Consider the following 24,170-nt stretch of genomic DNA (forward strand, 5'->3'; position numbering starts at 1 on the left):
GAGGAAGACATTCTGCGCCCTGATTGTGGTGGGGGTTACACTGCTTTATGAATTTTGTTACTGCATGAAAATTTTAAAATAAATTTTTTAAAAATCCAATAAAAAAGAAATCCCATTTAAAGACTAGGCAGATCTTCTCACAGCAGAGTCAGCTGCATAGAGTATCCATCCACCTCAAGAAATAAGGGGAAATCTGTGTGTCACTGGGGTTCTGTGTGAGCTGCTGGCCCAGCGGAAGGGGTGTCCTTGCAGTTTTGAATGCAATTGCACACAAAAGTGTTCCTGAGGATTTCTTCCACCTGCACATTAGGAGGGACTTCGATTCCACTTCCTGGGATGAGGATGGGCCCGGGAGAGAAGCTCCACACAGCAGGTGGGCGCCCCACGAGTCTGTCCTGGGACTGGACTGGCCACCCCTAGTGCTGCCAGCTTGCAAAACAGTTTTGCCCTTCAGTGAGGTCTGGGCAAGGAATAGGCAGGAATTGTGTCGTGAGTTCACAGTAACAAATAAACTTGGTATAGTTAACCTCCTAGTCATCAACTGAATAATTTCATCATTGTCAAGACAATAATAGGAAACCAGACACAGGGCGAGTCTGGGGCTGAGCCAGGTCAGTCCCAGGGTGAAGGTGTGGAGGGAGGGACAGTGGTCCAACCCACATGGAGCACAGACAAGCAGACAGGAGGCACTAACCTTTTAGTGTCCAGCTGTCCTGGACACGAATTTGAGCAGAGGGAGTGAGGGAGAAGGTCCAGAATGAGCCAGAGGGGATGGAAGGGGAGCCTGTTGGAAGTTTCACCCAAGGACCCAGGCAGCTGGTGAGGGGCGGCACCCAGGAAGCCACTCTGCCAGTCACTGCTGGTGCTGGGTGGCTGAGCTGGGGTACTCGGGGCGGAAGCCATCACAGCCACCCAGGCCCCCGGGCTTGGTGCCCCTCCTCAGTGTGAAGCTCACAACCGTCAGCAGTGCAGGTGCACGCGGGGCAGTATCCTCATGTCTGCAGGCTGTCCCTGGGTTCTGGTCTTTGGGCTGGCTTAGTTGGGCCCAGGGCCTTTAAAGGACTGAGCTCAGATAACAGACCCTGGAATCACCACCGCTCTGCCACACTTCCCCGGTTTTCCAAACCACAAGCCACTCTGGACGTCATCCCCTGGAGCATTCAACTTCTGTGGAAAGTTGCGGTTAGGGAGGACAGTCTCCTGGCCCGGACGTGGCCCCTGGTGGCAGACCTCATGCTTCCTGACAGCTCCAGGCAATCCTCCCACGCTCGGCCCACGAAGGAAAGAGTCCAGGGCATTCCGGCTTTGGAACTGGGGGTATTTTGGGGATTCTGGTGGTTTGCCCAGGGGAAAAGGAGGCCAGCCAGAGAGATCGGACTTGAGGGCCAGTGAAGAGGGGAGACTGGGGAGAGAAGTAATGAGAGGAGGGGAGAAATAAACCAAAACATCTAAACGGGATGAAGAGCAGAGAAGGAGGGAGAGAAGCCAGAGGGGGAAGGAGGTTGCTCAGGGTGAGAAATGGAGTCGGGACTCTGGCCATTCCACGAGGAGTGAACCCGCAGTAGAGAGAAAGCATGGGGGCTGCCTTGCGGTCAAGGAGCCAGGCCTGCCCCATGAAGCCTGCAGTCCAGAGGGGTGATGGGCGTCCCTCAGAACTCCCCAAACAAAGGACACCTGAAACACCTAAAAAAGCATAAGCTGAAAGACGTCCTCGAGTTAAGAAATTACCCCCTCGTGAGTGTGCAACACTCAGTTCCTTCCAAAAATACTGCTTTTTTCCCACATTCACTCTTTCAACAACCTCGGGGCAAGCACTGTCCCCACCCCCTGTCAGGAAGGCTGAAAACTTGCCCAAACTCCCGCAGCCCGTAGCGAGGAACCAGGACTCACATCCACAACAGTCTGGCTCTGAATCACTGCTAGAAGCACTTGCCCAGGATTTGATATACTGATCAAAACTATTTTGCTAAATGCAAAACAAAATGAGAGTGGATTTTGGCACGATTGTTTTAACTGCATAAAGCAAGTAAAAGTGCGACTAGAATTCACAGAGGAGACACCCACAGGCTTTCTCTGGGAGAGGCTGACGTAGTTTCAACCCACCCTGAGTTTCCGTGGCCACAGCTGCTCTCTGCTTGTCCGGCTGCCCAGCGATGCCACCTCGAACCACCAAGAGGACAGGAGGATTCAGCTAGGACCCGAGTCTCCCCCCAAAGTGTGCCCGTTCATGCTCCAAGAGGAAAGGGCACCCAGTGTGCACTCGGAACAGAGTTGTTGGAAAAGAATGAATGAATGAGGATGAGGCTGTGGTCAGCGTGTGGCCTGTGAGGGCACTGGACCTCTGAAGCTCTCGGCTCCCGGCTCTGGAACACCCTGGCTCCACCTTGCTTGGGCCTCAAAGAGAACCACAAAAGCCGTCCCAAGCAGCCGTGATGTCAGCGGAGACTTTACCCCACAGACTCTCCTACTCTGGGTGGGAGCTGGCCTGACGATAAGGAGGGAGGGGGGCCTCCTAGAGGCACTGGGACAGGCAGCATTGAACTGTGTCCCTCAGATGGGAAACAACCTGGTGGCAGCATCTGCCAACCTGTGAGTCATGAGGAAGTGAGTGACCCAGGTCCCACCACGGACCCAGTGAGTCAGCAAGCAGCCAAGGAGGCCCCAAGTCCCCGTCCCTCAGAGCCGGAAGCCAGGCATGAGGCTCCTTGGCCCAAATCCCATCATGTCCCCTCAGATGCATCAGCCCTCTGATCCTCCAGCATCTCTGTCCTGCAACAGGGGCCCTGACCCCCATGACGGTCCTCCCCCGGCCTCACCCACACCCAGCGGTGCGCAGGAGCCCCCATGGGATTGATACATCTTCAGGAATTTTGAGAGCTGATTGTTAAACACAGCCATCATTATAAATCAAATTATATAAACTTGAATTAAATTATATTGAAAACAAAGGTAATGAATATTCAAAGCTCCACACTTCTCATCATGTGACGCCGTTTTACGGATATCCATGCTCTTGAGGGGCTTCTATCCGCATCGGTGGTGGGAATACTGATGCTGTGCGACAGCCCTGCCCCCAGGCCACCCCATCCCACGAGAACCGGCCCCGCCCCCTGCAGCACATCCCTGTCCACCTTCGGCCCCAGTACCTATTCCACAGTGTGGACCCACATCCCTCCATCCTCCACTCCAACTCCACCTCCCAGAACACCCACGGGCCACTGGGCCCCAAACCTGGTGCCTCTCTGCACCCGACTCCAAAGCCAGCATCTGAGAGGAGTCCACCTCCTAGGTGGCTGCCTGGCTGCCCCCTGGGCCACCAGCTCCCTGACCCTCTGTGCCATGCCCAGGGCCTCCTCTTGGGCATCTGCACCAGCTCAAGGGTCCCACCCCATATCCTGCTGTCTCCCAGAGCAGTTCTGCCTTTAAAGTCTTCATCTGGGAGGTGTCCTCTCTGAATGACCCCCACTTTGCCTCTGGTACCAGGGCCACAGAGTGTCCCACTCCTCCTCCTGCTCAGTCCTTCCCCTCTAGTTCCAGCCTGTCCTCACCAGCCAGGACACAGTCACTCATGTCCAAGCAGACTTACTGGCAGAACCTCAGTCCCCCCGGTGCCACGGAAGATGGGCTGGTTCAGGGGGGAAGGGGCCCATGAGGGGACAATAGCAGGAGTGGTAGCTCCAGGCCACATCTTTAAAGGCCATTGACTGTGCCACATGTGTTTATCCTCTTCTCCACCTGAACAAGCTCACTAGTGGCCACTGCTGTGTATCTTCCCAGCATGCCTGGGGTCCTGGGCCCCCCTGCAAACACAACACCATGGAGCTGTCTTCTCTACCCAAGATGAACCATTCCAGCCACTCCAGCCTCAAGCCCTCCCTGATCTCTCTTCTCCATTCTCCTCAGCATTGGTTCCAAACCTGTCCTCTTCTCACACGCAGCTCCACCCCAGCCCAGCCTTCAGCAGGGAGTCTTGGGGTATGAAATGCCCACTGCCCACGGGAATTTGGCCAGCATGATGGCCATTGACTTTATCTGTTTAAAGTTGCCTCCTCCTGGATCAGTGATGAGAAGAAGGGTCATTCCAAACCCAGGCCCATTAGGCCACAGTGTATGGTCCCAGTGACCAGAGAACAGTGTGCCCATCTACCTGAGGGCCTCCAACGTGAGCTACAGCATGCCTCCAGACCCTAGAACTCCTATTATCTCCATCTACTTAGCCAACCTGACCAAGTCATACCTGGGGAAATACCACACGTAAAAGTCAGGCCAGTGGAGCTTCCACAGCTACTTTTTGCAGAGCCTTAAATTCCCTCACATGTGGCTCTGTAGACAGGTCTAGTCTGGAGAGTTTCTGCCAGTATCACAGGCAGAGCCTGACCCTCCCTGTTAGCCTTCTCTTCTTCTCAGGTTCACAAGCTAAGTGAACTCCAAACAGGAAAACCCCAAGTAAATCCACATTCAGACACCTCACAATCAAACTTCCTAAAACTAAAGACAAAGAAAAGCATCTCCAGTGCAGCCAGAGAAAAACGACACATTATTGATAAAAAGTCAACAATCAGAATAACTGCAGATTTCTCATCAGAAACCAGGGAGGCCAGAAGGAAGTGGCGCAGTTTTCAAACATTGAAAGAAAAGAATTATCAACTCAGAATTCTATACCCAGAAACTATATCCTTCAGGAATAAAGGGAAAATAAAAACATCCTTAGATGAAGGAAAGCTAAGATAATTTGCTGCCAGCAAACATACCCTAAATGAATGGCTAAAACTTCTTCAGACAGAGGGAAAACCTAGGATGGAAGAGCAACAAATATGGTAAGTATCTGAGAAATACAGGAGACTCTTCTCCACTTCAGTTCTTTAAAACATGTTTGATGATTAAAAGCAAATATCACAATATTGTCTCAAGGAGTTTTCAGCATATGTAGATGCTGAACATAAAACACTGTAACATAAAGGATGGAGCGTACAGGAACCTATATGGTGGTAGGATTTCTATACAACACCTGAAATGGTAAAATATTGATTCCAATTAGATTGAATGGTTAAGTATGCATATTATAATTTCATACTTGCAGGAAACTACTAAACAAAATTACAAAGATATATACTCAACAATGCAATAGATAAATTAAAATAGAATACTAAAAAATGTTCACATAGGCAAAACAAAGGCAGGAATGAGGAAACAGAAGAATAAAAAACAGAAGGGAGAAAAAAATCCAAAAAACAAATAATAAAATGGTAGGCCTGAATCCAAACATATTAATACAATAGTCCCTCCCTTATCTGTGGTTCTGTTTTCCATGGTTTCAGTTACCTTCAGTCAACAGTGGTCTGAAAATATTAAATGGAAAATTCCAGAAATAAATAATTCATAACTTTTAAATTGCGTGCCATTCTGAGTAACATGGTGAAATCTTGTGCCATCCCACTTTGTTCCACGCAGGACATGAGTCTTCCCTTTGTCCAGCATGTCCACACTGTAGATGCTCCCCTCCTCTTAGTCACTTAGTGGCCATCTTGGTTATCAGAGCCACCATCCTAGTATCACAGTGCTTGTGTTCAAGTAACCCTTATTTCACTTAATAATGAGTCCAAAGCGCAAGAGTACTGATGCTGGAAATTTAGATATGTCAAAGAGAAACTGAAAGGGTTTCTCTTAACTGAAAAGGTGAAAGTTCTCCACTTTAATAAGGAAAGAAAAAAATCGTATGCTGAGCTTGCTAAGATCTATGATAACTTTTATTACAGTATATTGTTATAATTGTGCTATTTTATTATTGGTTATTGTTGTTAATCTCTTACTGTGCTTAATTTATAAATTAAAATTTATCATAGGTATATATGTATAAGAAAAAACATAGTATATATAGGGTTCAGTACTATCCACAGTTTCAGGCATCTTACTAGAGGTCTTGGAACATATCCCCCACAGCTAAGGAGGGACTAATATAATTACCTTAAATGTAAGTTGTCTAAATTAAAAGACAGGGATTATCAGAAAGAACTTTTTAAAAATCGCCCACCAATATACTATCTACAAGAAACTCGTTTCAAATACAATATTGGTAGGTTAGTGTAAACAGAATGGAAAAGATATATCATGTAAGCACAAATCAAAAAATGTTAGCAAATAAAACAGAATGATTCCAGAAATGCAAGGTCCTTCAACAGATGAATGGATAAATAAACAGTGGTACATCCATACAATGGAATACTACTCAGCAATGAAAAGGAACAAACTATTACACATTATTATTCATGGGTCCAAAATGCATTATGCTGAGGGAGAAAAGTGAGCCTCAAAATATTGCACACTATATGGTTCCATTTATATAATATTCTTGAAATAACAAAATTGCATAGATAGAGAACAGATTAGTGGCTTCGAGGGGTTAGGGTTTGAGGAAGGGTGTGACTATTAAGAGGTAGCATGAGGGAGTTTCTTTGGGGTGATGAAAAATTTCTGTATCCTGACTGTGGTCATGGTTACCAAATCTACAATTTTGGGAACTCTACGAAAAAAGAAAGAAAAGAGCTGGGGGAGAGACAGACAGAAAGAAAAACGTTGTTTGTGAAACCCAAGCAAGAGGTCCATAGTGTAATCAACAGTTTGGCACCAATGTCCATTCCCTGGTTTTGATATGCTTTGATTTTGATAATGTTTGTAGGATAATATCCTGCGGAAACCACGTGAAGGGTGCATGGGAGCTCTGTACTATATTTGCAAATTCTCTGTGAGTCTAAAATTATTTCAAAACAGTTTTAAAAAGACAAACAAGTAGAACAGACACTTCACAAAAGAAGATACACAACCAGCAAGAGAGTTCATGAAACAATACTTAGCGTCATTAGTCATCAGGGAAATGCAAATTAGACTGTGATTGGATACCACTGCACACCACAAGCATGGCCACAGGTAAAAAGGCTGACAGGAGCAAAAGCTCGGTGGGACGTGGAGGGACTGGGTCACTCACACACACCTGGGGGGTACAGCACAGCCACTGGGGAAACGGCAATTTCTTAGAAAGTTGGGCATGCACTTACTCCATGACCCAGCCATTCCGTTCTACATAGTTACCCACGAGAAATGCAAAAACACATCCTTACAAAGGCTGGAGCGTGAGTGTTTATAACAGCTTCATTCATAATGGATAAACTGTGGCACACCCGCAGGATGGAACACTGACGATTAAATCTGGATGCATCTCAAGAACATTATGGAGAAGCCAGCAGGGTGCATGTTGTCCTATTCCACGTGTATGAAATCAACACGTAAAACTAATCTATAATTACAAAATGCCAATCTGTGATCGTAAGGAGTGGGGGCAATTTATTGCGAAAGGGTATGAGGGATCCCTTTGGGGTGATGGTTCCATGTTTATATAAATCAGTCAAAATTCATCAAACTGTACACTTAAAATGTGTGCATCTTACCGTCTGTAAACTATACCTCAGTGGAGTTGATCTCTAAAAGCCCCTCCTACATTCCTAAACGCCCCCAGGGCGGAGAGAACCCCCACTGAGAGCCACTATCTCGATTATTCCAGCCCCTGTGGGACTTGCTGATGACTCTGCGACTTGCCCTGGAGTCTCCAGAGCAAGGACCGTCTGAGAGCCATTGCTACGGCCGACGCTTGTCTGTCCGCCCCCATCCACTCCTCCTTCTCCTCGTAACTGACTGTGTTACCCCGTGGTCCACCTTCCCCCACACAGCTCAGCTGCAGGGACAGCCCCAGAGTGGGGGCGGGGGGGAGCGGGGCAGGGGGGCAATGAGGTCCTCCTCGCCAGACTCTGCTCTGGAGAGAGCGTGTGACCCACATCTGGCAAGGGAATGAGGGAGGAATCTGCTGGGGGCTTCTGGAAAGACTTCCTGGCTCCAGAGAGACATTCCCAGGGAGAGGCATTCCCAAACCAGCCGTGGGCCCTTCCTCCCTCGTCCCCAACCCCAAGAGACCAGGAGCCAGGGCACCCAGGGCCTCCGCCCACGCCCAGCTGGCCGGCAGCCGAAGGAAGCTCCTTTCCAAACCCCCTTGAGTAACTTCCTTTGCCCAAAATTGGGAATGAGTCTTGCATAACCCGACATCTGTGAGTCCGCAATCCAGAGGAATCTAGGCCAATGCTGCAGGAAAGTCAGAGGAGGAATCGTAAAGACAAAGCGATAAGCAGAGGAGCCAACTTCACCCTCTTCCCTTTGACCTATTTTTGCAGCTATTTATCAGGGGATTTGGGGAGCAAGCTGAAACATGGAACTCCAATGGACAGTTTCTCAGTTTATTAGAAATTTTAACCGTCTCCTCCAAAAACATTTCATCAAATCTGTTCTTCACACAATCATCTCCTGCTTCCTCCCACTGGGGAGGGGATTTATTGCTTCTCACTCTTCCTATAGATCTGTTACTCACAGGCATTCTACTATTTTCAAGTATGTAGATTCTTTTTCAGCCAGAAAAACACTTAATTCAAGATGTGTGCTTGGAGACTGCCCGTCTCTGAGGAGGAAGCGTTCAGTTTTGTTTGGCAAGCAGTAGTTTCTAATGGTCAACATGGATGATCGTGTTATTTTTTTAAAAACAGGTGATGGCAGAGAGTCCAAATCAGCATTTAAAGTCCCACAGCCAGGCTGCCGGGGACAGGCCAACGAGAGGACCCCCCTTCCTCGGGGCAGGACAAGCTCCCAGCACTCCTGGAACCTGCCCAGACAACACGCGCACCCCTGACCCCGGCTCTCGGAGCTGGTGACCGAGCAGGAACCTTATCTCCTTCAGGGTTAATGCACAACATCCACTGGGTGGTTGACCTGGAAAAGTGGGCTCAAGGCCTGGCCCCCTGCTCAGGACGAAGAGGCAATGCTCTCAGGGCAAGACGCACGCTCACAGAGTGGACAGAAGTGCCTTTGGACAAGGGCCCTTGCTGTCAACCCCCAAGCGTACCAGGAGGGGCTCACAGGGGAGGGTCCTGGGGAGTGGTGGGGACGCGTGCCAAGGTCATCATCCCCGGCAGGCTCTCCAAACACAGTTGGCAGGATGTCTTTCTCTGCCCCTTGCTCCCCGAAGCTTGGCCAGGTCAGGTGAGGCCCGGAGCAGTGGCCTTACCCTGGGCCACTCCGGGTATCCTTACAGGGGACTGTGTACGTCACGGGGAGGTCCAGGCAGAGGGGTCCAGCCCCCAGTCGGGCTCCCCACACTGGCATAGGGACTGAGAGGTGGGAGCGGCCTGCTCATGCAGAACATGGCTGACGGGGTGGTTCAGGAGTCTGCAGAGTGCCCCTCTCTCATCAGCCTTCAGATGAGGAGGCTTCAGAAACAAGGTGGACCAGGGTTGGGGTATTCAGGAGACAGAAGGCAGAGTGGAAACGCCACTCCACTCCGGCCCCACACAGAAGCCACTTGCTTCAAGGCGTGGAGCTGAGGAAGGGACAGAGCAGGTGATAGCAGGGGAGGCCGCTGCGCCAGAGCTGGCCCTGGTTCCAGCGAGGGTCTGAAGGAGGGAGTACCCGGCTGTGCCCGAGGAGGCGGGAGGGTCAAAGCGGGGCAGACGGCTGTGGGGCCGCCATCATCCTCACCCGATTTCACACTGATGCCCCCTGAGACGACGTGCTGTGGGTGGTCAGCAGAGGTTCAACACACAGATAAGCCCTCTGGCTGAAGTGGGGGAGGCCCTGGGCCCCTCATGCCTGCCAGCTCCCCAGGCTGGCTAGTTCCTGTGTGCTCCGGATGGCCAGGAGGACCTGGCGCTGTGAGCAGGCTGCAAAGTTGAGGAGCAGTCCCCTGGCAGCTCCACCAGAGCCCAGCATTCTAGAGGCTCACCGAGCCTGTGCATCCTGAACTGCGAGGCCTGCGGCCCCTCCCTGGGCAAGGACAGCTGTGTCCCCTGTGCCCTGAGCACCCCCTCCCTGCGTTCCTCTCCCCCAGGCGTGCTGCACCTGGGGGGACTCAAGGACCCACCTGGGAGCCAGCTGGGGTGCATGGCCTGCAGACCCTTCAGAGGCCATGCTGGTGAGCTCGGTGTCGAGGGACCAGGACATGCAGCAGGCTACCATCCTCCCGGCTACACAAGGGTCCTTGGGGACAGCCCGATGTAGCCCAGCATCCGTAAGTCGCAGAGACCCACACCCAGACCCCCTGGGCCCACCAGGCCCCGCCCTGTGGTGCTCCGCAGCCCCGGGAGTCATGGCGTGACTTTCGGTGCCTCACCCTCTCCCCATCCTCTCTCTTTCATTCTTCACCTGCAAAATGGAGCTCAGGGGTCGGCCTTCCACTGTGGGGGCTGTGTGGGGCGCTGGGAGCCTGGGGACATGGGAGGTGGGTGCTAGCTCACCTTCAAAATGTCCAGGAGGCCAGGGGTTCGGGCCCACGACCCTTCCAGACAGCCGACACCGAGGGAGGTCTCACAGGGAGCTCTGGGGGCTCCGGACAGGCCCTAGAGTAAGAGGAGGGCAACCTGGTTATCTGTGTCCCACAAAGGGAGTACAGAATCAGGAGTTGGGGGCAGGTGAAAGGGGGCCCCGGGGCTCCCTGGTGGGGCTGGGAGCAGGGGTCTAAGGGCCTCGTCATCTGACCGGGCAGAGGAAGGATGGGGTGAGGCTGTGGCTGAGTCTGCTCGCTGCTTACCCCACACCCACCCTCCTCTTCCTCCTTGGTGCTCAGGGCAGCAATGTGCCACCTGAAAGACAACACGTACCAGCCCCTCTTGCAGCTAGGCATGCCCATGAGCTATCAGTGGAAGTGTGGGGACATCCAGGGAGGTCGCCCGGAGGAAGCCAACTCTTCTGGTAAGAGCTCCCTCTGCCCCCTTCCTGATGTTTCTTGCTGCCCTCCTGGGACACAGAAGTGGGGGAAGCAGCTCCAGCAGTCATCATGGTCCATGAGGTGACTGTGAGGATGGAAGTCACTTATTGAGGGTGACACAGCAGGAAGACAGGATCTGCAAGCTCCCTGATGGTGCTCCAGAGCAACTGAAATGCTATGCGAGAGAATAAACACTGGGTGGTCTGGTCACTGCCAGGGTCTTACTTCAGGAAACATGCTAGGTCCAATTCTGGCTCAGCAGAGACACGCTGTGACAGTGACTGAGGCTGCAGGGCAGACAGGCAGGGATGTGACGACACACCTTCTCCTTACTTGCCGTCTCTCCTGTCTTGGCTGTGGGGAGGCAGAGGCCTCCAGCGTCTCCCTGTGACTATCTGCTTTCTTCCCTCCCCACCTTTGGCCGCCTGCTCCCCCAGTGTGAGTCCTAAGCCAGCTGGTCGCAAGAGTCACCCAGGGAGTTTTGTAAAAGTACGTATTCTCCAGCCCCACCCGAGCCTTCAACAGGTCCTGTCTGCTCAGAGAGCATTCCCACCCACCTGATGACAGCACAGCGGTTCTCAAAGTGTGGTCTGGGGACCGCAGGGTTCCTGAGGTCCTTTCAGGGTCTGTAAGGCCAAACCTAGATTGATGATAACACCACAGTGTTGTTTGTCTTCTTCATCCTCATTCTCTCACAGATGGACAGAGCACAAAAAGTCCGTTGATTTGGTTTCAGGTCCCACACTGCAACAAACCTTTAAGAAATGACCTTTTGTTAGGTGTTGGTGTCATATCAAAGGATATCCCCAGTTATCTGAAAAGACCCTCTCGGTATGCTTCCCCACAACTCCACATCTGCGTGAGGCCACATTTCCTCCCCAGAGTCAGCCCCAAACAACCTATCACGCAGTCTGGATGTAGAAGCAGGTGTGAGAACCCAGCTCTCTCCAGACGTTCAAGATTCGTAAGAACGTACCACAGCGCCCCTCCTCTCACAGCTGGTTTTGTTTTTTGAAAATATAGCCTTTTCATTAAAATCACGTTATTTATGTTAGCGTGTAATGAGTCTATCCTTGTAGATTTGAAATGGACCAATAAGTAAATATTTTTAAATTCCTGTTTTCATTTCTAATATCCTAAATATTGGCAGATATGTACACACACAAGCTCTGTGCAGTTCCCAAATCCGTGAGAGCAGAATAGGGTAATGAGACCAGAGGTGGGAGAACCTGGCCCCCAGCGGCTGAGGTCCAGGGCCCTTGTTGGCTGTCCTCTGGGGCGGCCCCACAGCAGGGGGCCCCTGTGTCCAGGCTGCCTGCAGGTGGGAGTTGCAGGACCGGGGGCTCCCGGAGTGAGGGGCTTCCAGGTCTTGCTCAGCATCTTTTTTCAAAAGGAAATGCCTGCCCTTCTCTCCCAAGGTGTGAGAAGTTTAGGCGTTTTTCCACCCGGTACCAGATTCCCACATCCCGCGTCATCCCATTCCTCACTCCACAGCCTCTCCTTCCCTTCAGCCCCACCATCCTACAGAAAAATGAGGTCTGTGCGTCTGGCGGGAGATGTGAGGCCGTCCTGACTGCTTGCCTCCCTCAAATCCCCCGGATGCTGCAAGATCAGCGCTTCTCATGGGCGGGTCCTCCAGCCATCTCTGGGGCAAAGAACAAAGGGACCATATGGTACTGTACAAAGAGGGTGCCTTTTCATGACCTTTACAATCAGTCTTATGAGGCACAAGTCACATAAAAGAGTACACATACTACGCAGACAGTCTGACGACTTTGTACAAGTGCACACGCCGTGTAACCGCCACGCTCAGGGACAGACCAAGTCCCCCCCCCCGCCGCCCCAGGCCTGTGCCCTTTGTAGTGCATGTCTCCGCCCGCCCAGCCCTCTGCCCATCTCCTCCTGGTCCCTGAAGATGGCATCGCCTGTTCTAGGACCTCACAGGTGTGGAAGCACACAGCACACGCTCCTCGGTGTCTGACTGCTTTCCCTCAGCAAAATGTTTTGCAATCCTCACGCTGTTTCTTGTGTCAGTCGTTGGTCATCTCACAACTGAGCATTATCTGTGGTGAGGGTAGACCACGCTACCCTCTCTCTTGTTGATGGACTTGGGGCTGTTTCCACTTTTTGACTGTTACAAATAAAGCTGCTGCGAACATCCTTGTACAAATCTTTGTGTGGACGTGTGATTTTATTTATCTTGAGGAGATACTCGAGAGTGGAATGACTGGGTCGTCAGGTAAGTGTAAATTTCACTTTATGGAAAACTGTCGGTTCTCCAGGTGGGTGTGCCACTTCAAACTCCCGCCGTCAGCGTGCGAGCGTCCCAGGTGCTCCACGACCTCACAGTATGGTCAGTCTTTTTTTTTTCTCCCCAAAGCCCCAGTGCATGGTTGTGTATCCTAGTTGGAAGTCCTTCTAGTTTTTCTATGTGAGCTGCTGCTGCAACATGGCTGCTGACAGACGGGCGGTGTGGTTCTACAACTGGGAAATGAACCTGGGCCGCCAAAGCACAGTGCACCGAACTTTAACCACTAGAGCATCAGGGCTGGCTCACAGTTAGTCATTTTACGATAGACCTTCTTGTGAGTGTGTACTGGTGTCCCACTGAGGTTTTATTTTGCATTAAATTAACTACTTATATTAACTGTTATATATAATATATATTACATATGTTAAATATATTAGCATATCACATATGCATCTATATGTACTTACACCAATACCTCAGTCTTATTATTGTAGCTTATAGTAAGTCTTAAAGTCAAATGGTTTTAAACCTCCAACTTTGTTCTTTTTTTAAAGAACATTTTGTTTATTTGAAACCCTTTGAATTTCTCTTCTTTTTTTTTAAAGATTGACCCTGAGCTAACATCTGTTGCCAATCTTCCTCTTTTTTTCTTTCTTCTCCCCAAAGCCCCCCAGTACATAGTTATATATCTTAGTTGTGGGTCTTTCTAGCTGTGGCATGTGGGACGCCACCTCAGCATGGTGCCAGGATCCGAACCGCGAAACCCTGGGCCACCAAAGCGGAGCACACGAACTTAATCACTTCGCCGCAGGGCCGGCCCCTGAATTTCTATATAAATTTTAGAATCAGCTTTTCAATGTCTACACAAAGGCCTCATGGGATCTATTGACATCACATTAAATCTAAAGATCAATTTGGGAAAACGAGCTTAATAGCGCCAAGTCTCCTGTCCGTGAGTGTGGTATTTCTCTACTTTTTAAGTCTCCTTTCATTCTCAGCAATGATTCTTAGTTTTCAGTGTATTGGTCCTGCACCTATTTTCTTAGACTTGTCCCTAAGTAATACGTATTCTTTGGTGCCATTGTGAATGACAAGGTTTTTTAATTTTCATTGCTAGTATATAGAAATCCAGTTGGATCCATGTATTAGCGTGGCATCCCACAGGAGAGCTGCGTGTGGAGTTTATGGGGTCAGTTCTGGTCTCAGTGCCCAGCCCCAGGCGCATGGGCCCTTCTGATCTGCATCCTTCGATGAGATGACACACTTTCCCCTCGGCCAACCAGATTCCTCCAGCCCCGGAGGTCAGCCTGTCCCAGGGTCCTCTCTGCTGGAGTCCTTCCCTGTCCCAGGGGCCCCCTTTAGCAGGACTTCAAAGGGATCCACCAGATTCCTCTCCCACGAGGCCCACATCTCTCCGAAACACATCCCTTCCCACTGTCCCTCCTCTGAATGGAATATGATCTGTCCCCCAGCACAGCCTTTGCCTTCTCCCCGCCCTGCACAGGCCTCCTCGCCTTCCTGCAGAGCCCGGCAGGCCCAGCTCCCTGTCAGTCACCAACAAAAGAGAAAGGCCTCAGGCTGAGGGTCTGGCCGGCCCCCCACCAAGCAGACTGGAAGTGAGGGCACCAGCAGCAGCCCCCTCCAGAGACACCGCTTCACAAACCCTCCACTCTCCACTCCGGCCCCATCACAGACAGCACTTCTAACTGGGTCTCAGTCACCGAGCAAGACTTCTGCTTGGTGGTCTGGACCTTCACTTGAGAGCTTCTCATCTAGTGCATCTTTATCCCACAGTTGAAACTTCAAATTTGACATCCTCTTGTGCGTCCTACATGGCACCGATCCTCACTAGGCCTGTGCTCAGGACTCGGCCAAGTTCAGGACATGGACGGCAGTGTGGGATAGTGGAGGGACCTCTCGAGGTGGCTGGGGAAAGCTCAGTGTTGTAGCTCAGCAGCTCCACACCGGCAGGTTTGCTGCTGCTCCTGCCACGGCCCAGAGCAAAGTGGCAGCGGACGGGCTTCGATCCACCTGGTCGTTCAGGGAGCCAGGATCCTTCCACTCGATGGTTCTGCCCCCCTAGTGCCGTGGGGTCCATCACTGGCGCCCTCTGCACCCAGGCAGGTGAAAGGAAAGAGAAGGTGCAGAAGATCTCACGGAGGTCGTTCATGGGCTGGGCCTGGAAGTGGCACCATCACTTCCACCTCCATCCATGGCCGGAACCCAGCTGGCAAAGAGGGTGTAGCTGTGTGCCCCAGAGGTGGGTGAACTAACCTCAGGCCTGAGTTCAGGTCCCAGACCTGCCACTCATGACCTGTGTAGCTCAGCACCACCTGCCTCGCTGGGTTGGGGTCTCTGTCACCAAGGCAGGGTGAGAACCAGGGGTGCTGTGTCCCTTCCTGAACTTCCACTTGATTCTCTGATGGGCATGATACTCTGAGATGCCTCAGTGGTCCTCAGGGGCACAGGCAATGCCGCAGCTCATTGCCAAGAAGACCAGCTCTAGGTACCTCCCTGGTGGCCCCTGGCGGTTGTGGATAGCCACCCTCAGGCCCCCTGTCCTCTCACTGGTCTGATAGGCACCAGCTGGAGAGCCCGGGAGCTCCGGGCACGTCAGGAGTTAGCTGTGGTCTCAGCTTCCCCTCTCCCTAGCGATTCTCCACACTCAGCCATCAGCGACCTCATCGTGCTGTGCCGCAGCATTGTACAATTCTAGACAGAAAACTGGGAGAAATGGGAAAGAAAAAAGAGAAAGAAAATACCATTTTTAAACTAAAAGAAATAAGTCCACATTGCAATGGATTAAAAACTTTTTTAAGAAAACACTAATTATTTCTCCTGCCTGTTTTCCATCAAGTTGACCAAATCTGGTGACGCTTGACTGTTTTGTGGAATGCATAAACACACCATGTGCACGTCTGTGTAGAAACAGCTACACTTTGATCTTTGCCAACATCACTCAGTCCCAACTTTGAAAAAGAAAATCCTTTTTCATTAACATCCAACTGGCTTTAAGGAGGTCAAACTCAAGATTTCCTTTTACCAACTGAGAATCTTCCAGTTTAGCCTTTGACTAGAAGGCTCCCTGGGAAACCTTTCCCTCTGAGAAATCTAGTGAGTAAATTCCTGCCATGGTGTCATGTTCATGGATTTCACACTGTCCTTCTGCGCCCTGTCCAGCAGCCCTCCGAGGAGAGAGCCAGACTTCTGGACCACGAGTGTCTTTCCCTCCTCTGGCTGCTTAGTCATCTCCCAAGTCATTTGGCAGTTGTCTGTGGCCCCTTCAAAATGTTTCCATTTATGGTTAGAATTTGGTCTTCCCAGTTTGGTCACACAGATGGGAAAACTTAAATGAAAGACAGCATCACAGAGCTTCTCTCAAGAGCAGGCAGAGGAAGAGGCTGGAGCTGGTAGCAGAAGGGGCTCCACGGTGACTGTGACCAAACAGACCACAGCACTGCTGACGGGGTGGCCAGGGGAAGGGCCCACCGCCCACCAGGAGGTCTGCCTGCGGCTCTGCTCCTCCCTGGCACACATCATGGACTCCCATTATACATGGAACACGTGCCTGGTGGGGATCGATGCCACCATGGGGCCTGGTACAGTTAGCCTTATTGCCTAGTTTGCTCTGTTTACTTAATGTCTACTGCTCTCATTGGGGCGGGAACCACCCTGCCCACTCTGGGGAGGGGCAGGTGGTGAAGGGTGGGGAGCCCCCCAGGCTGGTCACTGCCTCAGCCCAGGTGTGAACCCAGCCCAGGAGCACACCCTTGGCTGAGGCTGGGGTGACCATGATGGTCCTGGGCTTCTGGAGACCAGCAGGAAGTACAGCACACCCCGGAAGCCAGCACCCAGGCCCATGTCAATGGCCCTTGGGCTCCGCCATGCATGCTGCTCGAGGCCCTAGCCCTGCATCTTCTTCACGCCCAGAAATCTTCTTCCCACCTCTTTTCTCCAAGAACCCCGGTCCCTCAGGGGCTGCTAAGCACTCCTGTTGTTTGACCTTCCATGAAACCCACCTCTCCCTTGCCACAGTCCACTTCCACCCAGACCAGGGGAGGGCGCAGAAGGGGCAGGAGCTCTCCTCCCAGAACCCAAACAACCAGGGAGGGTCTTCCCCTAACAGGAAATCTCCCATCCTTTTTAAGCTATCAGCTAAAGTGCAGCCAATTTGGAAAACAATAATTTCCCCCTTTATTAACATATTAAAGATTAAAGAAAAAACGTTCAGTCTTTATCTCCTAGTTCTGTCACCTAGACTACAAGCCAAGGAGAGCTAGGACTCTTCACCATGCTGGATGCTTAGCGGAAGGCAGGGAGGAGGAAGGAAGGAAAGACGGCATTAAATTGTATGCTCTCAAGCTTTATTCCTCACCTCACCTCAGGAAACTCAGACGTGCCTAGAACCACTTTCCTTTCTAGAAAGAATAAGGCTTTCCTGGGCTGGGCTGGGCTTTCCTTGCTTACCCAGAGGGTGAGGTCTGACCCGTCGTCATGGCCTGGATAGGTGTCTGTGCGCCTAGAACACATCCAAGTGAGAGCACATAGGGCTCATGTCTGCCACAGACTGGTCTGGAGTTCCCATGACTCATGCGGCAAGTGACGTGGCATCATGACTTTCATCTACAGCTGGAAAGGCCCTACGGGGACTTGCACGTCTTCAGTGTCAAAGTACAACTTCAAAAAATTAAAAACACACCTCTCACACAAACATAGGATGAAGACGTGGCAGAGATTCTCTTCAGCTCCTTCACAAGGAACCAGGGAGATGGCAGGGCTGGTTCAGATGGGCCTTCAGGAGCAGGGATGGTGGGTCCATCAGGAAAAACTTTCTGAAACAAGTGTGCTGAGTTAGAGACGAAAGCATATGTCCTACAGAGCAGTTAGATAATAATGTTTAGAGCTATCCTTCCTACCAAACAGGGATTATTTGCATCTTTGCTGGAAAGAGCCTTCACACCAACATGAAACTTCAAGGACGCTAGAACGTCAGTGCCTGCCTGAGCGCCCCCATCCTTCAGTGTGTCTGTGGACAGGTTTGTGTGTTCCTTTATCTCTCATTTTTGTTCTTTTTCTCACATTAGGCCATCTCAAAAAAATTGGAATGTTGTTGTTATTCACAGTATTTACTTGGCAGAGTTGCATGTACCACCCTCTAAATTTTGAACAATTAACAGCCTGCTCTGTGTTTCTAATTAAAGAGAGGGCTGGATGGTGCTCAATTGAAAATCAAGTTCCCCAGGCCCCACTTAAGCCCACAGAGCACACTGTGAAATGCACCAGGGCACAAACAGGCTCACAGAGAGCCGAGTCAGCTCATCCTGCAACTCTCTGAAGGTTAGAGGTCACATGGGTAAAAGAATTCGTTAAAAGTTGGTCACATTTGGGGCAAGCCCAGTGGCGCACCAGTTGTTTGCACGCTCTGCTTCAGCAGCCCAGGGCTCGCTGGTTCAAATCCCAGCTGTGCACCTACACACCACTTATCAAGCCATGCTATGGCGGTGTCCTACATATAAAGCAGAGGAAGACAGGCACGGATGTTAGCTCAGAGCCAATCTTCCTCGGCAAAAAAGAAAAGAGGAAGATTTGTGGCAGATGTTAGCTCAGGACTAATCTTCCTCAAAAAAAAAAAAAAAGCACATTTAAGAACTCATTTTTGGATCCTGCGGGAGAGGAAACACCTCACTTCCCTGAGGCAGGAGCCGCACTGCTTTGGAGTAAGAGCACGTTGGTCTAGCCCTGGACTCACGGCCCACTGTCCTCCTACTGTTGGGCAAGTCATCCCCCCCACCCCTGACTCCTTTTCCTGTTTGTCATAGGGCTTGCGGTTCTATGAAGATATGGCAGAAAGTATTTTGGAGGAGAAAAGCAATCCAGGTAAAGCCACAGTCCTGAGGGACCTGCCTTTTCCCATCCAATTCGTTTTTTCCACCCTCAAAGTGTCATTGTAAAGTTCCAACTTGCTTCATTTAGCATTGGTTTTTCAGTGAGGAGGTGACCACGGTAAAAGTGAGGCATCACTAGAATCCACCCAGCCAAAGCTTACAGCGGAAAATGGGTCACAGGGTGGCCACAGTGAGTCATTCTGGATGGGGTACAACCCACACACCCCCACCACCAGCTGCCTGGCTCCTCTGGGAATTTCCAGTGGAAAGTCTCCACTTCTGATCCAAGAAGGACGGGATGGCCTGTCCCAGTGGGAACACTAAGGAAATCGATGCAATTCAATTCACTGTAAAATGTGTGTCTATTGAGCTTTTGTGAATGCACATTTGCCAAACCCTGTGCTTTCTCTCACAGCGCTGCAGAGGCCACAGAAACGGATGGTATCAGGAAAAGTTTTCAGGCAGGAGTCATGTTCAGGTCTTGAAAGGTGGTTGATATTTGGATAGATAAAGATGGTGGGAAAGATATTTCAAACACTGAGAAGAACATAAGGGAAATCACGGAGGTGGGACCTCATGCACCACCCTGGGGAATGGAGAGCATCTCCTTTGATGGGAAAAGTTCCAGCACCGGCCACGTCACCAACTCTCAGAGTCAGGCTGCTGTGGGGTGCAGAGCTCACTCCTCATGTTCTCCATTTATGCCAGTGCTTTCCCTCCTTCCTGACTTTCTGAGTCCTGTCCTGGTTCCACCATAATCCCAGAGTCCCCAGGCTCAGTCTCAGAGCTGTGCTTGACCTGCCCTCTCCCTTGACCCACACAACTCTCCATCAATACAGATGCTGCCTCAGCGGGGACCTCTCATCACCAGCCCCCGTTCTCCCTTCCCATAGCGCTGTAGGCCCTCTACATGATTCCTGTTTCGGCTGTTGTAAGACACTCTCACATTTTTTCCAACCCAGGAAGAATTTCCTTAACTCCCAGCTGTGGCATCACCTCCTTGTAGTTGGCACAGACTCTGGTTCTGGCAGAAAGGTTCACGGTCAGAGAACTGGGTTTGAAGCTGGGGGGTAGGGGTGAACTCAGACGACTCAGCTCCACAGCCCACAGACAAATCAAGTCCACCCTGCTTGGTCAACAGGCATGGTCCTCTGGTCAGGACAGCCCCCCACCCCACCCCCACCCCCGCCCCCGCCCCTTGATGTGGGAGCTGAAATGAGTTCGCCCACTGTTGCACAGCAAGCAAATCTCTCACACTGGGTGTGGCGGGAGAAAGCAGGACTTTATTATTGCACAGCACTGAGCAAGGAGAAGAGGCAGCTAACGCTGAAACCCCAAACTCCCCGAAAAGCTAAAAGGGAGGGTTTTTATTTGGGGTTTAGGTAGCGGAGGGGGAGCACATGGCGTCCTCGCCAGAGCCTTCCCACCAGCCTGTGTTTGGCCTTGATACTCTTGGAGAGAGGAGGAGCCCATGACCCTGCCGGCCAGCAGCTTCCCACCAGCCCAGAGCTCCTTGGGGGAGGTGATGATACAGAACCCAGGTGGTGACCTTGGCCGCTGGTCTCCACATCTCCACGCGACAGTGGGTGCTGGGGCCAGGGAGCAGGGAACCACTGCTCTGTTTTAAGCCCACGTGCCGGGTTCAGTGCAGGGAACCGGCATCAGGGCGGCATCACCCTCGCAGGATCGCGAAGTCCACGGGGCAGCTCCGGCGGGGGAGCCCGGCGGCCTTCCCTCCGCGCCTTCCCGGCGCTCCCGGCCCGCACTTCAAGCGCGAAGGAGGAAACGTAGATGGAGAACAGGGGGCCTAGGGCGCCAACGCTACAAGCGCAGGAGCCCCTAGCGGCTGGGCTGTGGCTTCTGTCGTGAGTCAGCTGTGGGAGGAGCGACCACGTGCCCGGCAGCACCCCGGAGCTTCGGCCGTCAGCTCCTCAAGGCCAAGCCCAGGCCCTGGAGACGCACCAGCAGCCGGCCCGGGGGCGCCAGGACCACCGAGAGGCGGGCTGGGGTCCGGCCTGGGACTCGCCCACCACCCAGCTTACGGCCGCCGGTGGCCTCCGACCCCAAACACGCCCACGACGAGGCCGTGCCTCGCACCGGAAGAGGAGCCACAGTCTCCTCACCGCATTCCGGAAGCCCAGGCCTGTGCTGGTCACCGCAGCGGCAGAGGAAGTCCCGCCCCGGAAGTCACGTGGGCCCCAGGGCGGGCTCCACTAGCCCGGACTGCCCAGTCTTGGGGCAGGAAGTCCTGCCCCCTGGAAGTCACGTGGACTGGGACCGGAAGTCCCGGGAAGCGTGTAGGCCTTGGAGCCTGGGATTCCAGCTGGTGGGGACGCTGCGGCGGGTGCGAGGGCCCTGCCCGCCCTGCCTGGGCGCGTGTCGGGGAGGCGTCCTCCCTGCTCCGCTTCCCTCCCAGCGTTGGCGGGGACGGTGAGGCTGATTTCTCGTCGCTCTGAAGGACGGCGTCGCCGCAGCGCGCTCCCAGCAGCCCAGGCGAGGACGCGCGGCGGGCGGACGAGGAAGCGTGGTGTGTCCGAGCGGCGGTGTCATTCAGGCGCGGAAAGGAGGGACGTCCTGGTGCTGCTGCACCGGCGGAGACGCTTCAGACTACGCTCGGTGAGCGTCCAGACGCAGAAAGTCACGGCGTGTGGGGTTCCGTTTACAGGAACTGCCCGGCGTCGGCCCGTCAGTAGAGATGGAAAGCGGATCGGTGATCGCCGGCGGCTGGGCAGGGAGTATGGCAAAGGGAGCTGCTGCTCACGGGCGCGCGCTTTCCCCTGGGGGGACGAGAATGTTCTGGAACAAGATCGAGGTGACGGCTGCGCAACATTCTGATTGTACGAGATGCCAATGAATTGGACGCTAACATGGTTACAATGATGAATTTTATCTGAAGGAAGGAAGGAGAGAAGGAAGGGGGTGGCCTAGGCTGACTGCCTCCATGGTAAGGGCCTCGAGGCCAGGCCTGCGCCCGCTCTCTGAGGAGCGCTCCCCTGGAAGGCATCGCGATGGTGCTGATAGCTGTGCAGGAGCGATGGAGATGTACCTGCTGAGGCCCAGAGCGGGCGACAAGCCACTTCAGGGACAAGCAAGAGCCCAGTGGCTGCCCAGAGTGACCAGCTAGCAGCAGGGCTAAGATCCGCCCACTGGCATGCTCTCCGGGCACCCTGCATGTGCACTGTCCTTTCCTCCCGGGCCTGGTTCGAAGGAGACTGGTCCCGTCCCATTCATGCCGTGAAGAGGGATTGGCAGTGCCTGGCACCTCGTCTACTCTGGAAAGACCTGAAGTTGCACAAGGGCTGATGTCAGGTCCTGTGGGATGAGTTACAGCCCCACCACCCTGTCACATTTGGCTCTCTGCCTTTGCTTGAAGTTCACAGCCTCCTCCTTTCCGGTCCCCTGATTCTTGATGTTTAATTGCTAATAGCAATCCCTCCCCTCCTATTTATAACCACTTCATAATGCAGACCAGTGTCTCCCTGTGGTCGGGTGGTTTTAGTAAATCCGCTCAGTAATCTGATGCTAACAGTCAGAGCAGTGTGTTTCTCTTGACCCTGGCTGAGAGTCACTTTGTGTGGTGGCACCACTCCCAGCCCTGAGATGGGGGCAGCCCGTTCCCGCGTGGAAAAACCAACTTGCTCTTCCACTTCTTGTGGATGAGGGTACACGCACTTGGGTGTGGGTGGGGTGGGGGCCGCCGAGGCAGGACAGAGGGCACCGTTATTGGAGCCCAGGCTGAGTGTTTCTCCTTGCTCCATGCACACAGACGTTTTTGAAGTCAGTTTGGATTTTTGTGGAAACTTCATTTTTTTATTTTTCCCTCTTGTTTCTCTGGTAACATTGAAAACAAACACACACAGATGTGTCACCTGGCTCCCAGCTACGTTTTTCCAGCAGACACCTACAACTGGAAACTCAGCAGGACTTGGACTCCAGAATCCAAATGAACTCGTACTTAACTCCTCCTCCACCAATTCTCTCTGTGCCTCACCCCACCACAGAGCTGGCTGGGCAGACGCCCTCTTCCAGGCACCAAGGAGAAAGGGCTGTGGCTACTCTGTCCACCACCCAGGAACAGGCTTCTCCCCAGACATTTGCAGGGGAAGAAATCTCTGCTCCCATATCTTCCTGCCCTGCTCATGATTTAAATATAAGAACGAAAGGTGTTTGCAACACTCACTTGCCTTCTCCAAACACCCAGAGCTTCTGACCGTGGAACAGGCTATTTATTCCCCAAAGCTGAGGATTCCTTGTCTCTAGAAACCACAGAATTTGCTTACTAGGAAAATATTGTTCCTTTATTCCAGTTGTTTCATTGTAAAATGAAGCAGCTAAGGAACAAAGAGGAGGCCACACAGAGAATTAGTGGTAAAGCTAGAAAGAGGAAGCCCGTTCCTGGCTCCAGTCTGCCCTCCACACCATTCGGCTGGTCCCCACTGAGAGAAGCTGCCGAGTATCTCGTCTGGAAGGCCTCCCAGGCTCCAGGAACTAGCTTTTTCACCAGTTCTGTTTTTGCTGACTTGTTCCATTTTTGTTCTAAATAAGGAATTTCACATTTCTACCCAGTTTTGAATCTCAAATATGTACTCTGACAATATAGAAACTTTTCTAACACATAGTAGCATATCAGCCAAATTTCCCCTTTTACTCATTAATTCACCAAATGGTTATTCAACACCTACTGTGAGCTGGGCCCTGTGTGGTGGGAATGCAAGGGTAGATACAACCAAGTCTGTGTCCGCAAGAGCTCCTGGTGTCCCGTAGTGCAGCAGACAGAGGCATGGACAGGTGATGCCTGCCTTGCAGGCCACAGTGCCAACACAGGTTGGCTTGGAGATGTCCTTCCCTCTGCAGTGTTTACAGGGTAAGAATATCTGCTACTTTGTCTTCTTGGCAAAACAATTTAATACTTACTTTATTGTATTCCTACCCCAAGGAAACAAAATATTAAGCTGATTATAAAAACTCCATGTGTTAAAGTCTTTTGTGCAATCCTTGCTCCTAGCCGCCCCTTTCGATGTGTCACGTTTGGCAATTGTTCACCCTTCTGGGCCTCTGCTGGATGGGATAATTAGCAGAACACTAGCAAATTATCTTATTATTGTTGGCTAAACATGCTCTTATTGGGCACCTGCCGTACATTCAATGAGAACATATACAAAGATGAGTACAATGCAATTTTACAGTACTTTACAGCTTACAGTAAAGTTGGTGAGAGAATTTTAAGCAAAGTAGAATT

At 51.9% G+C, this 24,170-nt stretch overlaps 1 long non-coding RNA gene across 1 annotated transcript; it reads left to right on the top strand.

Moving 5' to 3' along the window:
• Nucleotides 1-16,408: 16,408 nt before the first annotated feature.
• Nucleotides 16,409-23,881, top strand: LOC123278300 (uncharacterized). Its single transcript, XR_006515637.2, has 3 exons — nucleotides 16,409-16,645; nucleotides 17,970-18,082; nucleotides 18,866-23,881. It is a non-coding gene; the product is annotated as an uncharacterized lncRNA (long non-coding RNA).
• The last annotated feature ends 289 nt before the right edge of the window (nucleotides 23,882-24,170 follow it).

The sequence above is a fragment of the Equus asinus genome, chromosome 18 (assembly GCF_041296235.1).
Source record: "Equus asinus isolate D_3611 breed Donkey chromosome 18, EquAss-T2T_v2, whole genome shotgun sequence".
Lineage (NCBI taxonomy): Eukaryota > Metazoa > Chordata > Mammalia > Perissodactyla > Equidae > Equus > Equus asinus.